General features: G+C 31.5%; 1 pseudogene; it reads left to right on the top strand.

Moving 5' to 3' along the window:
* The first annotated feature begins 613 nt into the window (after window positions 1–613).
* On the top strand, window positions 614–5,047 carry LOC149528737 (UDP-glycosyltransferase 73C4-like; annotated as a pseudogene).
* Window positions 5,048–13,110: the final 8,063 nt, after the last annotated feature.

A 13,110-nucleotide genomic window follows, 5' to 3' on the forward strand; every position in this document is an offset into this window, starting at 1 on the left:
AGAGGAAAAAATCTTATCTTGAATCTGCAACATAAGAATTGAAATTTGGTCCTCTGTGTAACACCACTATAATTGTAGTGCTGACAAAATCTGTGAATGTGGCACTTAATAAGTCTTCTATTAAAGTCAGCAGATTTCCACAATCCATGATAAATAAGCATAATATATCGGGGTGTGATTGTGTTACAATATTTTTATTCTTAAAGCTCTGAATCATACTCAATGATCCATCATCAGATCTTCTCTTGTCAGGAAACACTTTCATCTCATTATACTTGGAATCATTGTTGTGCTTGTTCATCAGTTTGCAGCAAGAAAATCAATGCATTTTGCCTGGGTTGAAGAGGGCTACGCTGTGTTGTAAGTTACCACCTACTTGACCAGAACTATACCTTCATCTTACCTAAGGGATTTCATATAGATCTGTGTACATGAAAATAAAACATAATTCAGTTGGGTAGAAATATTGAAATTGCAGGTTGAAAGTATGATATACCTCAAAGGGATATGAGAGGAGTGGATTTGAACAACCTGTGCAATGTCGATGGCTGAGCCCTTTCCCTTTACATTTCCCATGGTGACATACTCATAGCATTTTCTCTGGCATTTCGCAATGGGAAGGGGTGCCCTGTTCGGAAGGGCTCCTTGTGCGCGGCAGGTTATGTGCACATAGCCATGACTTTGGACGAGGAGTATTTGCGAGGATCCATGGCCGTCGTTTTGTCCATTCTCAAACACGCTTCTTATCCCTGAAAGTTTCTTCTTCCATTTTCTGGTCTCTCACCTCAACTTTAAGCTTTATGTTTTGGATGAAACCCTAGTTGATGGCCTCATTTCGAGCTCTGTCAGGGAGGCTTTGGAGAAGCCTTTGAATTACGCTCAAATTTATCTGATAGATGTTCTGCCGCCTTGTGTGGAGAGAGTAATTTATCTGGATTCTGACCTGATTGCAATATATGACATTGAGAAGTTGTGGGGGATCAAGCTCGGGGAGAATCCGATCGGATCCCCTGAGTATTGACACAAGACACGCTTTTGCTCACTTTCGTCATTGACTTGTGGTTTTCCTTGTTCTTGCCCTCACGCCCTTCGCACCTTGTGCGGTGATGCCATGTTTGCACTTCAGACGAATCCATTCTTGAATCAAAATTTGGGGAGGACGAGGCGGTGGAGTGCCCTCGAGTAGTGGAGCTATCTTTGAAAGAAAACATAATTTCTTCTAAAATCCAAATGAAAGTACTTTCTTTCAAAGAAAATTTATTGAAACTACATCGATGAACAGATGAAAAGAAAAAATGGAAACTACCAATTGCACTTACAACGATATTAAAAGAATAAATGGTTTATTTAATAATTTAATTATGTAGATTTATTTCAAAAAGACCATAATGTAGTGGTTGTGACTAATTGGTAAATGATATTGGTTTTGAAAAAAAAAAAAATGTTCTATATGTTTAAATTGAGATTTTCCACTTTGCTAAATTGTGTTAAATTAAAAAAGATAAATAATATGTGTCAAATATTACTATAGAAATGATATAAGGTTAGTAATATGATTACAATTTATGTAAATTTAAGGATGCATTCATGAGTGATCATTTCTGAAATACATATTTATGATTAAAAAGCTTAGATACCAATAAAAAAATATTTAATCTATAATAGTTTAATCAATTAGAGACATCATTTTTAGACAAGAGCCTATAAGAAAATGGTAAATTGTAAGAAAATAAACATGAATTTAAATAGTTGTTCTCTATGTTGAATTTGTAGAAAAGCCATATAAGTTAAGATTTTTTAAAATTAAAAATAATTAAATAATATTTTGAACTTATAATATTAATGTATCATAACCATTCAATAATACCATTTAATTAATTATTTTTAATTAATTTTATGTATTATAAAGAAAAATAAAAATTAATTAATTAAAATAATTAATAATAATAAAAATAAAAATAATATCTTTATATCATATATAACATATTTAAAATAAATTAAAATTAAATAATTACCAAACTTTATCAAAAAATTAGAAAAGTTATTTTGGTTTTATCTTATCACAACATTTAACTTGAATGTTTAAGAATTAAGAATCATGAAAATTATTTTATTTTATTTTTGGGTTTTTGATAGGTAATGAGCCAAAAATTAGATTTTATTATTATTTATTTAGATTGATTATTATTATGTGTTAAGCTCAATTAGGTTTGAAACCATGACCTCCTACAAGAGAGGCTCACAATTTAACATTGTGTTATAGGCTCTTATAATTATGAGAATTGTTATATAAATCAAGTTGCTTTTAAACATATATGCTATAAATAAAAAAATAGCATACAAGCAAAAATAACATAAATCATTTTTACTCATCAATGAATTTGTCCTATTAATACATTACTGTAAATTAAATTTATAAACAAGGTTCTAAGAAAGTTAAACAAAGTATTAATATAATACAAAAATCATCAATCATTCATTTAGTCATTTGGGTGACTAATTATTACTGAGCAATTGTTTGGTTATTTATTTCATCATTTATTTAGTAACTTATCTTTGTCTAACCTTGTGATTTTATCTAATGACTAAATTAGTCATTTATTTAGTTAGTTATACTTATAAATTGTAAAATATTAGTAGTGTTTGATCACTGTTACTCACATGACTAAAAGTTTTAGTCATATGACTAAAAGTTTTAGTTACATAGTCATTTAGTTGCCAAAATTCTATTAGTGCTATAAAAAGTTCTATTTATACATCTGGACCTTGGATAATTGATTCACCTCCCCTCTCAATTATTCTAAAGAATTCCAACAATTGGTATCAGAGCCATCTGCTTAAGAGGACTAGTTTGAAGGTACTAGAAGCACAAAGATCAAGATGTCAAAAAGAGAAGTACCCAAGTTTAATAGAGATAACTTTCTTGCATGGAAAAGTCTGATGAAGCTACACCTTGGAGGACTTGGAGATCATGCACAATCTACCATTACTATTGAGTATACTGATCTTGTTGGAGCCCTAACTGCTGAAGATCTAAAAAAGAATAATGAACACAAAAAGGCAATATTGGAGATTGCCTCTGTCCTAAGCCATGCTGAGTTTGATGATATCAAAATTCTTGGTAGTGCAAAAAAAAGTGAGATGCTCTACACACTATCTATGGAGGTCATAAGAATGTTTTAAGAGCCAAATCTAAGAGTCTTAGAAGTAACTTTGATGATATGAGAATGCAAGAAGGTGAAAATATTTGTCAATATTACTCAAGGATAAAATATGTTATTAATGCAATAAGAGGAGCTACTGGTACAATAGATGATGATACAATAATAAGCAAAGTTTTGAGAAAACTATTGCCTATATATGCTATTGGAATTTTTACAATACAAGAACTGAGATGTATGCTAGGGAATACTCTAAGTCTTGAAGGTTTGGTAGGTAGGCTCACTACTTTTGAGCTATCTAACTTTGATAACTATAAACCTGAAAATATGGAATCTACTTTCAAAGCTAAGTTGTCATTGAAAGAACCTAGTGAGAGAAAGAAGAAGAAGAAAAAGGAAAAATATGTATCCAGTGACAGTGATACAGATGAGGAAGATGTAGATAAACTTGAAGCACTACTAGCAAGGATATTTTATACAAGTAGAGGCAAGTTTAAAGGTAAAATAACTATCAATTGTCTCAATTGCAATGAGGTTGGTTATATTTCTTTTCTTGAGCTCGCAAACCTTCTCGCCTCCCATGGACTCATTGTTTCATATGTAACCACACTTGGTGATGTTGTAAGTCTGAAGCCTTGAGTAGGACAAGTGATCAAGAGTTCGAATCCCAGCACTCACATTCAACTAGTTTCACTTCCCATCGATGCTTTTCCTCTAGGAATCAAAATGTTCAATACAATTATGCTGGATATGAGTGCAATTCACCTAAAGTCATTTGACAAGGTGGCCAGACAATTTAAGCGATAGCTTCATGAGCAGGAGATGAAAAATGTAGAGGATCAGATCTAGAATTCCCTATCTCCTCCCATTTGTTTAATAAGCAACATTTTTATATCCTAGGTTCATAAATCCAATGCCATGTCTTTTACGCACTCCTTCTTGAAGAACATGCCACAGAAGAATGTGGAAGGTGATGATGAGTATTTCTAGGTCCCCGACCTTTCGTTCATTTCAAGCTATGTAAATTCGATCTATCATTCACCATGTGGGATTAGGACATGAATCTCATGCAAAGTTTCATAATGGATGAGATCAAAAAATTTTACAAGTTGGACTCATCGAGGATTAATCATATCAAGGGCTTGATTAAGAGGCCTATATGGAGCATTGGTCCTATTCTTCCCAGGAAGATTTTTGAGATGGAGGGAGTCAAATGCTTGACTTGTAACACCTAAGGAAAGGTCAAAGAAAGGTAATAGATGTATGTGAGGCAGAGTGCTTGTTATGGTTGGACTGTTGAAACTCCAATTCACTAGTTTTTGTGTATTTTGGGAACGAGTAGTCTCTTTAAAAAAAATAGATGAAAGTGCTCGCAAAGGGGCTAGAGGAGAGAAAGTAGGCATTCATATGGGCTCTCAAGTGCCTTGTGCCTTCCTGATATAGCCCTCCCAAAGGGATTCAAGGAGCAGACAAAGGACAGAGGGTTGGTCATATGGGGTTGGGTGTTGCAGCTCCTAATCCTCTCCCATCCTTCTATAGCTGCATTTCTAAGCCACAACAGATGGAATTTGACACTGGAGACCATAAGCCTGGGTTTCCCCATGATCACATGGCAAATTTTTGTAGAGCAGCCCTTTAACAATAAGCTTCTAGTAGAGAATTTGGGTATTGTAGAACAAACTTTCTCACATTAAGATGGCGTGGGAGAAGAGCATGTTGTGAAAAGACTGGCAATAAAGCTTTTGGTGGATGAGGAAGGGAAGATGATGAGAATGAAAGCTCGGGAGCTATAGAAAAAGGCTAAAATGCTAGTTGAGAAAGGCAGTTCTCCTTATAGAAACATCCAAGCATTTATTTACTACGTTGGGGAGCTACATGATAGATAGAAAATGGGTAAGATGGTTAAGGGATACATTGTATATGCATAATATTATAATTGGACACTTCATGTGTTCAAAAAGGACATGACAAAAACCTAAACAAATAAAAATTAGAGTTTTAGCTTCTACAAGTACTCTCTTCTAGCTACTTTTAAACATCACACATTAAGGGAAGAATTAAGCTTGGGAAAAAAATTTAACTTTGACTATTTAACATTTTTGGTCTAGGAATTAAGATTGGTGTGTGATGTTTAAGTCATTCTCTCTCTTCTGAGTTCTTTGTGTGGAAGTCTTTCAGAGAACTTGTGGTGAAGAACAATGAGTATGTGTTTTATGAGTAAATTAGGTGAATTAATTTCAATATAAATAATTTTATTGTCTTGTATCATTAGAGATGATAATTTATCTTTAAAAAATTAGTGAAGATTATTATCTCTAAAATTTTGGAAATTTTGGTAATAGCATATGGATGGTTCTTAAAGTAGGTAAATAGAGTTTAAGAAATAATCTTCATATCTTGCTAGAATTAAGGTGGTTCATCAAAATAATTATAAGTCTAATTATATTTGAAGCTGGCCCCGTCCATCAAGAGATTAGGAGTCCAATTTTCTTGTTTACATTCATGGAGGAGATGTAACAATTAATTGAACTAAAAGGCAGCAGATATTTTTTCTTAAAATGTAAGGGAAGAGACTATTACATGGAAATTTGTATCTATTTTTTTCTTCTACTCCAACTCAACATTGGATCATGTCAAAAGGGAATAAATAAGAAGAGGGAAGTATTAAGTTGTTTGTTAAAAAGGTTTTGATGATTTGTCTTTAACATTTGTAACAATTTTGTTTCAACAAATTTTGGTCTAAGTGGAGGTTTATAAGGATATTGCAAAAGATATGGAGGCATGAGAAAGATCTAGAAATGTGATGGAGGTGTACAAAAAAATAAAGAAAAAAGTAATGATCCATAATACAATCTAATTATAAGTTGCTATAAATAATTTTGTATTCATTGTAGAAGGAGAAAGGAGAATAAATAAATAGTGAACAAAAGAAACATTTTCATGTTGGTTATTCCAACAATTTTGAATTATATATTAAAATATAAATGAGGAGGGCTTTGCCTTACAAAATACTATATATCCTCATAGAATTTTGGAAATTAATGCTCCTAACATGTACTACATGACCAAGTAGAATTTAGATTATTTATTTATTTATACAACATTATTGCAAAATATAAAAGTAAAATCTATAAATTAGAGGTTTTCCATGAAGCATTGGTAAAGGTAAATTGCTTGGTGTGAAGAAGATATTGATTCCATTGGCATGATGGATGTTATATGGAGTCTTGTTTGTTCTCTTGTGGAGATGAAATCCTCTAAAAGAAGCCAAGTTATCCTAAAGTTGTGAAGAGATCTCTTCAACTTTACATTTTTTCCATCAAATATGTATGGGCCCATGAAATAGACAATGGAATGAAATTTTCTCAACAATCTTGTGTTTTGAAAAGAAGAAATTGATTCTCATGGATATTTTAATGATCTCAAATTAAAAGTACAAGTAAAGAAGATGTTATTACAACATGGCTAAATGAAAATCACTTAGCTCTCCCATTGGCTTTCTAGAGAAACCACTATGTTGATGCATATGCAACCTACAACATCTCCCAAGGGTTTATGAGAATATAGATTGAATTTAATTCTTTAATCATGATCAATTTCTTACATAACCTTAGAAACCTAGCTCGGCCATTGAAACCTCAATATTGGAATGCTTGAATATTCTAAACTACTTCCATATGTTTAGAACTAGTCACATTTATAACAAAGAGAAATCAATTGCTGATGGATTCACCAAAGTTGGAGTTAATTAACCTAATGAGAAATATTGGAGGTTGAATGACATCATTTACTATGATATTAGACAACTAATAAAAAATGTTGAAAAGAGCAATTAATTTGGAAGTGTTATTGGAAATTATGGTGGAGAACTTTGAATCTATGTAGAGTGGCATTGTGAAATGATATCTCATTATTAAGGTTTGACTTCATGTTCAAATTTATATGATCTAGGTTTTGTGTTTCATTCATTTTTTGGTGGGTTGGCTTCTTGATTTTCTTTCCAATAACATATGTGGAGACAAAACCCATAATTGATCCTATTATATATAAAAAAGGAAAAATAGTGAAGATGTTTGGAGCTAGTTGTATCACTCTGTTTATTGAGAAGTTGCACATGAGTATGATCCACAAGCTACATAGGCATCTATAGAAGGTTAAGACAGTGAGGTCCTTAAGGTGTTTGGTATTGAAGAAGAAATTTTCAAAACTATGGCAAAAAGGGTTTCATTGATGTTAGTTGAGGGCATAAAATTTTATAAGGACAAAATGAGTACCAATGAAACCATTTGATTCTTCTTCATTAAGAATTAAAGATAAAAGGTTAGAAAAAATAAAGATGTTGATTATGATATAGCTATGGTCTCTCCCCTATGGGAATAAGTTGTGAAAGTAATTATGAGGTATGCAACTATGTATAATCAATTTTGTATTTTTCAACTACCAAATTATTATGGAAAATAATTTCAAACATAAGTTTATTTTGATACCCTTTTATTTATTCACTAAACTTTATCATAGTTTTGAAATGATTAAAAATAATATATTGTAGTTGATTTCACATGAAGGTTTAATCCTCACAAGCATGGAGTTTGCCACTGTAATTTTGGTTGCTAAAAATGCCCAAATGGATAGGACTAAAATAGATGTTAGAAATTTTTTGAATTTTTAATCCTTGGTGGAAATGAATGCCTCCTCAAAGGTTAATCATAGGTATCATTTGGAAAAAATAGAAAAAATTAAGAAGTGATGTAAAGAAAAACTTGAATTTTTTTAATGATGGGGATTTTATGTGATTTTTTTTAATATTGGAGGTTGAATGACATCATTTAGTATGATATTAGACAACTAATAAAAAATGTTGAAAAGAGCAATTAATTTGGAAGTGTTATTGGAAATTATGGTGGAGAACTTTGAATCTATGTAGAGTGGCATTGTGAAATGATATCTCATTATTAAGGTTTGCCTTCATATGTTAAAATTTATGTGATCTAGGTTTTGTGTTTCATTCATTTTTTGGTGGGTTGGCTTCTTGATTTTCTTTCCAATAGCATATGTGGAGAAAAAAACCAAATTGATCTTATTATATATAAAAAAGGAAAAATAGTGAAGATGTTTGGAGCTAGTTGTATCACTCAATTTATTGAGAAGTTGTACATGAGTATGATCTGCAAGCTACATAGGCATCTATAGAAGGTTAAGATAGTGAGATCCTGAAGGTGTTTGGTATTGAAGAAGAAATTTTCAAAAATATGGCAAAAAAGGTTTCATTGATGCTAGTTGAGGGCATAAAATTTTATAGGGACAAAATGAGTACCAATGAAGCCATTTGATTCTTCTTCGTTAAGAATTAAAGATAAAAGGTTAGAAAAAATAAAAATGATGATTATGATATAGCTATGGGAATAAGTTGTGAAAGTAATTATGAGGTATGCAACTATGTATAATCAATTTTGTATTTTTCAGCTACCAAATTATTATGACAAATCATTTCAAACATAAGTTTGTAGTGGTACCCTTTTATTTATTCACTAAACTTTATCATAGTTTTAAAATGATTAAAAATAATCTATTACAGCTGATTTCACATAAAGGTTCAATCCTCACAAGTGTGGAGTTTGCCAATGTAATTTTAGTTACTAAAAATGCCCAAATGGATAAGACTAAAAAAGATGTTAGAAAATTTTTAAATTCTTAATCCTTGGTGCAAATGAATGCCCCCTCAAAGGTTAATCATAGGGCTCATTTGGAAAAATAGAAAAAAATAAGAAGTGATGTAAAGAACAATTTGAAATTTTTTTTATGATGGGGATTTTGAATATTCCTCTTTGGTTGAATGTGTTTGAGACTCTTTTAGCTAAATCATGGATGTAAAAGGTTAAGGGAACATAAAGGGGTCCATCTTTATCTTATTTAAATAAAAATGGAAGGTTCAATTGGCATCTCTTTTTCACTATGCTAAAAACTCAAATTCTTAATTAATATTAGTAAAGGGGCCTCTCTATATCCCTCACCTATTAATGAGGATAATTTGGACTTTCGTGATGATATATCCATGGGGAAGGATACTTCACTAATCAAGCAATCTTCAATTTATGAAAATGTTAACAATGGAAAGAGATTCAAAGAAACAAGCTTGGATGGAAGTAAGGGGTTTAATTAACAAGTTGGTTTTCTCTAAGGATTTTCCAAATGATTTTTTGATTCCTTGAATGACGGAAATAAGTTGAAGAATTAGGGTGTTGATCACATGGTTCTATGTTGGATTCTCTATCTAGTCTCTCCATGAGGTTCAAAAGAAACAAAAAGTGTGGTATAACAAGGTGTGGATAATAGTGATAAATAAATGAAGAAAAAAGAAAGTATAATAAAATATTTGTTAACTTTCTAGGATGTAATCTGACTTTAGTTCATGTTGATGATTTCTAGGATATAATCCTCAATGTTTTTGTCTTGATGGTTTCTTAAATGTTCTCAATTGGTTTTCTATTAATTTATCATTTGGATCATTTGGTTGTATATGCTTTCACATCCCTTCAAAACTCATTTTTATTTTATAAAAAGCTGAATCAAAATGTGTTAAGGTATTTCTTAAAAATAAATCTAAATATATATGAAATAAAAACTATTTCTATGGGGTGACAAGGATATGATTGCATATAACAATATATACATAAGAAATTTGATTATATTAAGATATGATTGAGAAATTAATCTACTTTATTTCAATGGTATAGAATATAAGGATACACCAATTTGGTCTATTTGTACCATTATAAATTGTAAGCACCCAAGTGGTGTAAATTATTGTGATGACTTAGAGTGTTCTCATTATAGATTACATAATATTTCTTGATCATAATGTTAATCTCAGATTTGTTTTGATAAGGCATTGAAAAAATACTTAGTCATTATGTATTAGTATTATAGTGTAAGCCAAGTGATCAAAGTAAGCTAAGTAATCAATGTGAGTCAATTAATCAAAGCATGCTAATCATCATTTGTAAAATAGTACATGCTGAGTAATATACCTAGTATGTGTTGAGTCACTCATGAGTGGAGTAGACTATGCATGTTAAGTGATTCAGGAGTCGAGTAAATAGTGTATGTTGAGTCATTTAGGAACCAAGTACAACATTATGAATATAGTGATGGCCGAGCATCAAAGCCTTCGAATGTTGAGTGGATAGTTTTGTACATAATTGTTTGTAATGACATAAACTTCTATGTAAACCAGTTTTGGGCTAACTTAATGATTATTTTATGATTCTAGAGGATATGTATAGAGGTATATTATAAATCGCTATGCAATATATGCAAGAAATCAAGTTTGAGGATGCTCTAAGTGGCAATATGAATCAACCATAGTTTTTGATTCATACCTAACCCTATCCCACCTATGTTTACTTAAGGAAGCAAACCATAATGAATTTGTATGCATGTGAAAATAGAGAAGGAGATGTAAGAGAGACAAATGCTAAGTGTAGATAGAGTTCATTGTGGCTATGGAGGTTATGATAATGTTATGAATTGTAGAATCTATTAGAGAGTATAAAGGAAAGAAAAGAGAGGACAGAGGAGACATATATGATTAAAAGGATTGAGGATTCATCAAGAAAGAGAAGATTTGACATCTAGCAACAGAGTGGAAACTAAAGGATCATGGTGTTGAATCATTTTAATAGGTTCTACAAAGTAAATCTCCTAACAAAGAAGTCTTAATAGACTTGTGAAAATCTCTTACTGATTGAATTCTTTATTGTATGTTTGAGTCCTCTAACAAGGAACACTTTTAGCAGGGTGTTGAAATCCTTTAACAAGGTGAAACCTAATAGTCTTTGTAAGCCTTTGAAAGGGAAAATCCCTCATAGGGTAGATCATAGTTTATAGTCAAACTTCTTGTAACCTTAATTGGCTACACTTTACAACTATAGTAGTGAATATTTGCAGGTGTCATCCCTAGCTTTACCTTGTCATTGGAGTGTTTCTAGGTAACAAATTTATTGTGTTATGCATTATTTATTTCATGCTATGGATAATCATGTGTAGTTAGCTATTTTAGTTTACATGCTAAATCATGAGATGGATGTGTGGTGAATGTTTGATGGTTGAATTTTTGAAGTGCTAATTCATTACCACTCCTCCCCCCTTTTAGAGTTTACTTTGCTATTGTTATTTCCAACAACTAGTATTAGAGCCTTGTTCTTTGGATAGGAAAGCATTATAGCTTTGAGGAAAGATGTTGAAGATGGAAGTCTAGAAGTTGGGAAAGGTTATTGAGAATCATAAGATTGAAGTACAATTTTACCTACATGAACTCAATGAAGCAAGAGATGAACTGGATCATTCATTGAAGAGAAGAAAGAAACTAGTTATTAAGCTAAACAACACTCATTACCAAGAGGAAGATACTACTAAATTGTTTGAGAGGGGAAACTTAAGTGAGTTTGATGCAATAGTTGCTTATCTAATAGAAATGAATGGTGCCATAATTGAAGAGGTCATAAATCTTAAGATAGAACAAGAAGTCCAATCAATATTACTATGTGAGGTGATTGAAGAGAAAAAAAAGATGAGGAAGAAAAGGTCATGATTGAAGATGACAAAAGAACACTAACACACAAACTGGAAGAGAAGACATTAGATGTGCAAAAGATTACTAACATGCTATTGGATACAATGAATCAATTGATGATTGCACACCATGAATTGAATGGAAAGGACATTGAGAACAAAACCCTAAAGTTACAAAATGGAAAAAACAAGGAATGAACTAAGAGTAGAAATGAAATTTGTTGAAAGTTTTAACAAACCTAGTGAACCCATCAAATACAAACCCACTTGTCATAATTGTGGAAAGTTAGGTCATACAACAAATATTTGTAGGAGTAACAATGAAAATCAGAGTCCTGAGTAGAAATTCAAGGGTTACTATCATAAGTGCAAAAAACAAGGGCATTAGGCACATGAATGTAGGACCAAGACAATGAGCACTTAGAGATTTGATAGATATTGCCACAAGTGTCAGAAGTATGGAAATAGAGCATATGAATGTAGATCTAATGCTAAGTGGACATCAAACAAGTAGAAATAGGTACAAAAAAATGGAAAATTGTATGATTAGGATTACAATACAAGGTATAGATGTCAGTATTGTCAAGAATATGGACATGTTCCTAAGAATCACATTAGAACACACTTTAGAGGAAACTACAATAGATGGTTGAGTGAGACTACATGATTTAGTTGTCTCAAGATTGGTCATGTATAAATAGAAACTGTCCAACTAGATCACCAACTCTAGGTAATGGAAACAATAAAGGAAAAGAAATGATCAATGTTGAGAAGATCAAAGTGTAGATGAACAATACATGGAAGAAGAAGGAAGATTGCAACACATCAAGTTCACATGAGGTCACTTCATCCAATAGATTAGGTGATCACATCATTTCTAACTAGGCAATCAAGAGGTATGTATGGGACTACTATTTTAAATGCTATATTGTACATCAGTTCCAAGAATCTAAGTTCTGAAAAGATTATATTTGCATGAATTAAGATGCAATGTATTGGTTAAATATTGGAAGAAATCTTTAGTTTTGTTAGTTTTAATGTTGTTTCCATGTATGGAAAGTTTCATAGTTATTGCCAAGAGATCGAATTATAATTAGTATTGGCTGATCTCACTATGTTAGATGAGATTACTAGAAATCATCTATATGCCAAGTGAGTGAGAAGTCCTATGATAGCTAAGTTTACAACGATGCAAGAACTAAGAATTTATTGTTGAAAACAAAAGGTTATATAGTCAATTTTTGACTTATTTGGAGTCATCAATGATCAAAGAGAGCACAAAGAACATGAAGGAAAATTGTAACAAGATATTTCTTCTTTTGCAAACCAAACTCAACTACAACTCAACAAAATTCATTAGATTGGAAGGTATTTTATT

This window comes from Cupressus sempervirens, chromosome 11, assembly GCF_028749045.1.
Source record: "Cupressus sempervirens isolate cs-2001-9-10 chromosome 11, ASM2874904v1, whole genome shotgun sequence".
NCBI lineage: Eukaryota > Viridiplantae > Streptophyta > Pinopsida > Cupressales > Cupressaceae > Cupressus > Cupressus sempervirens.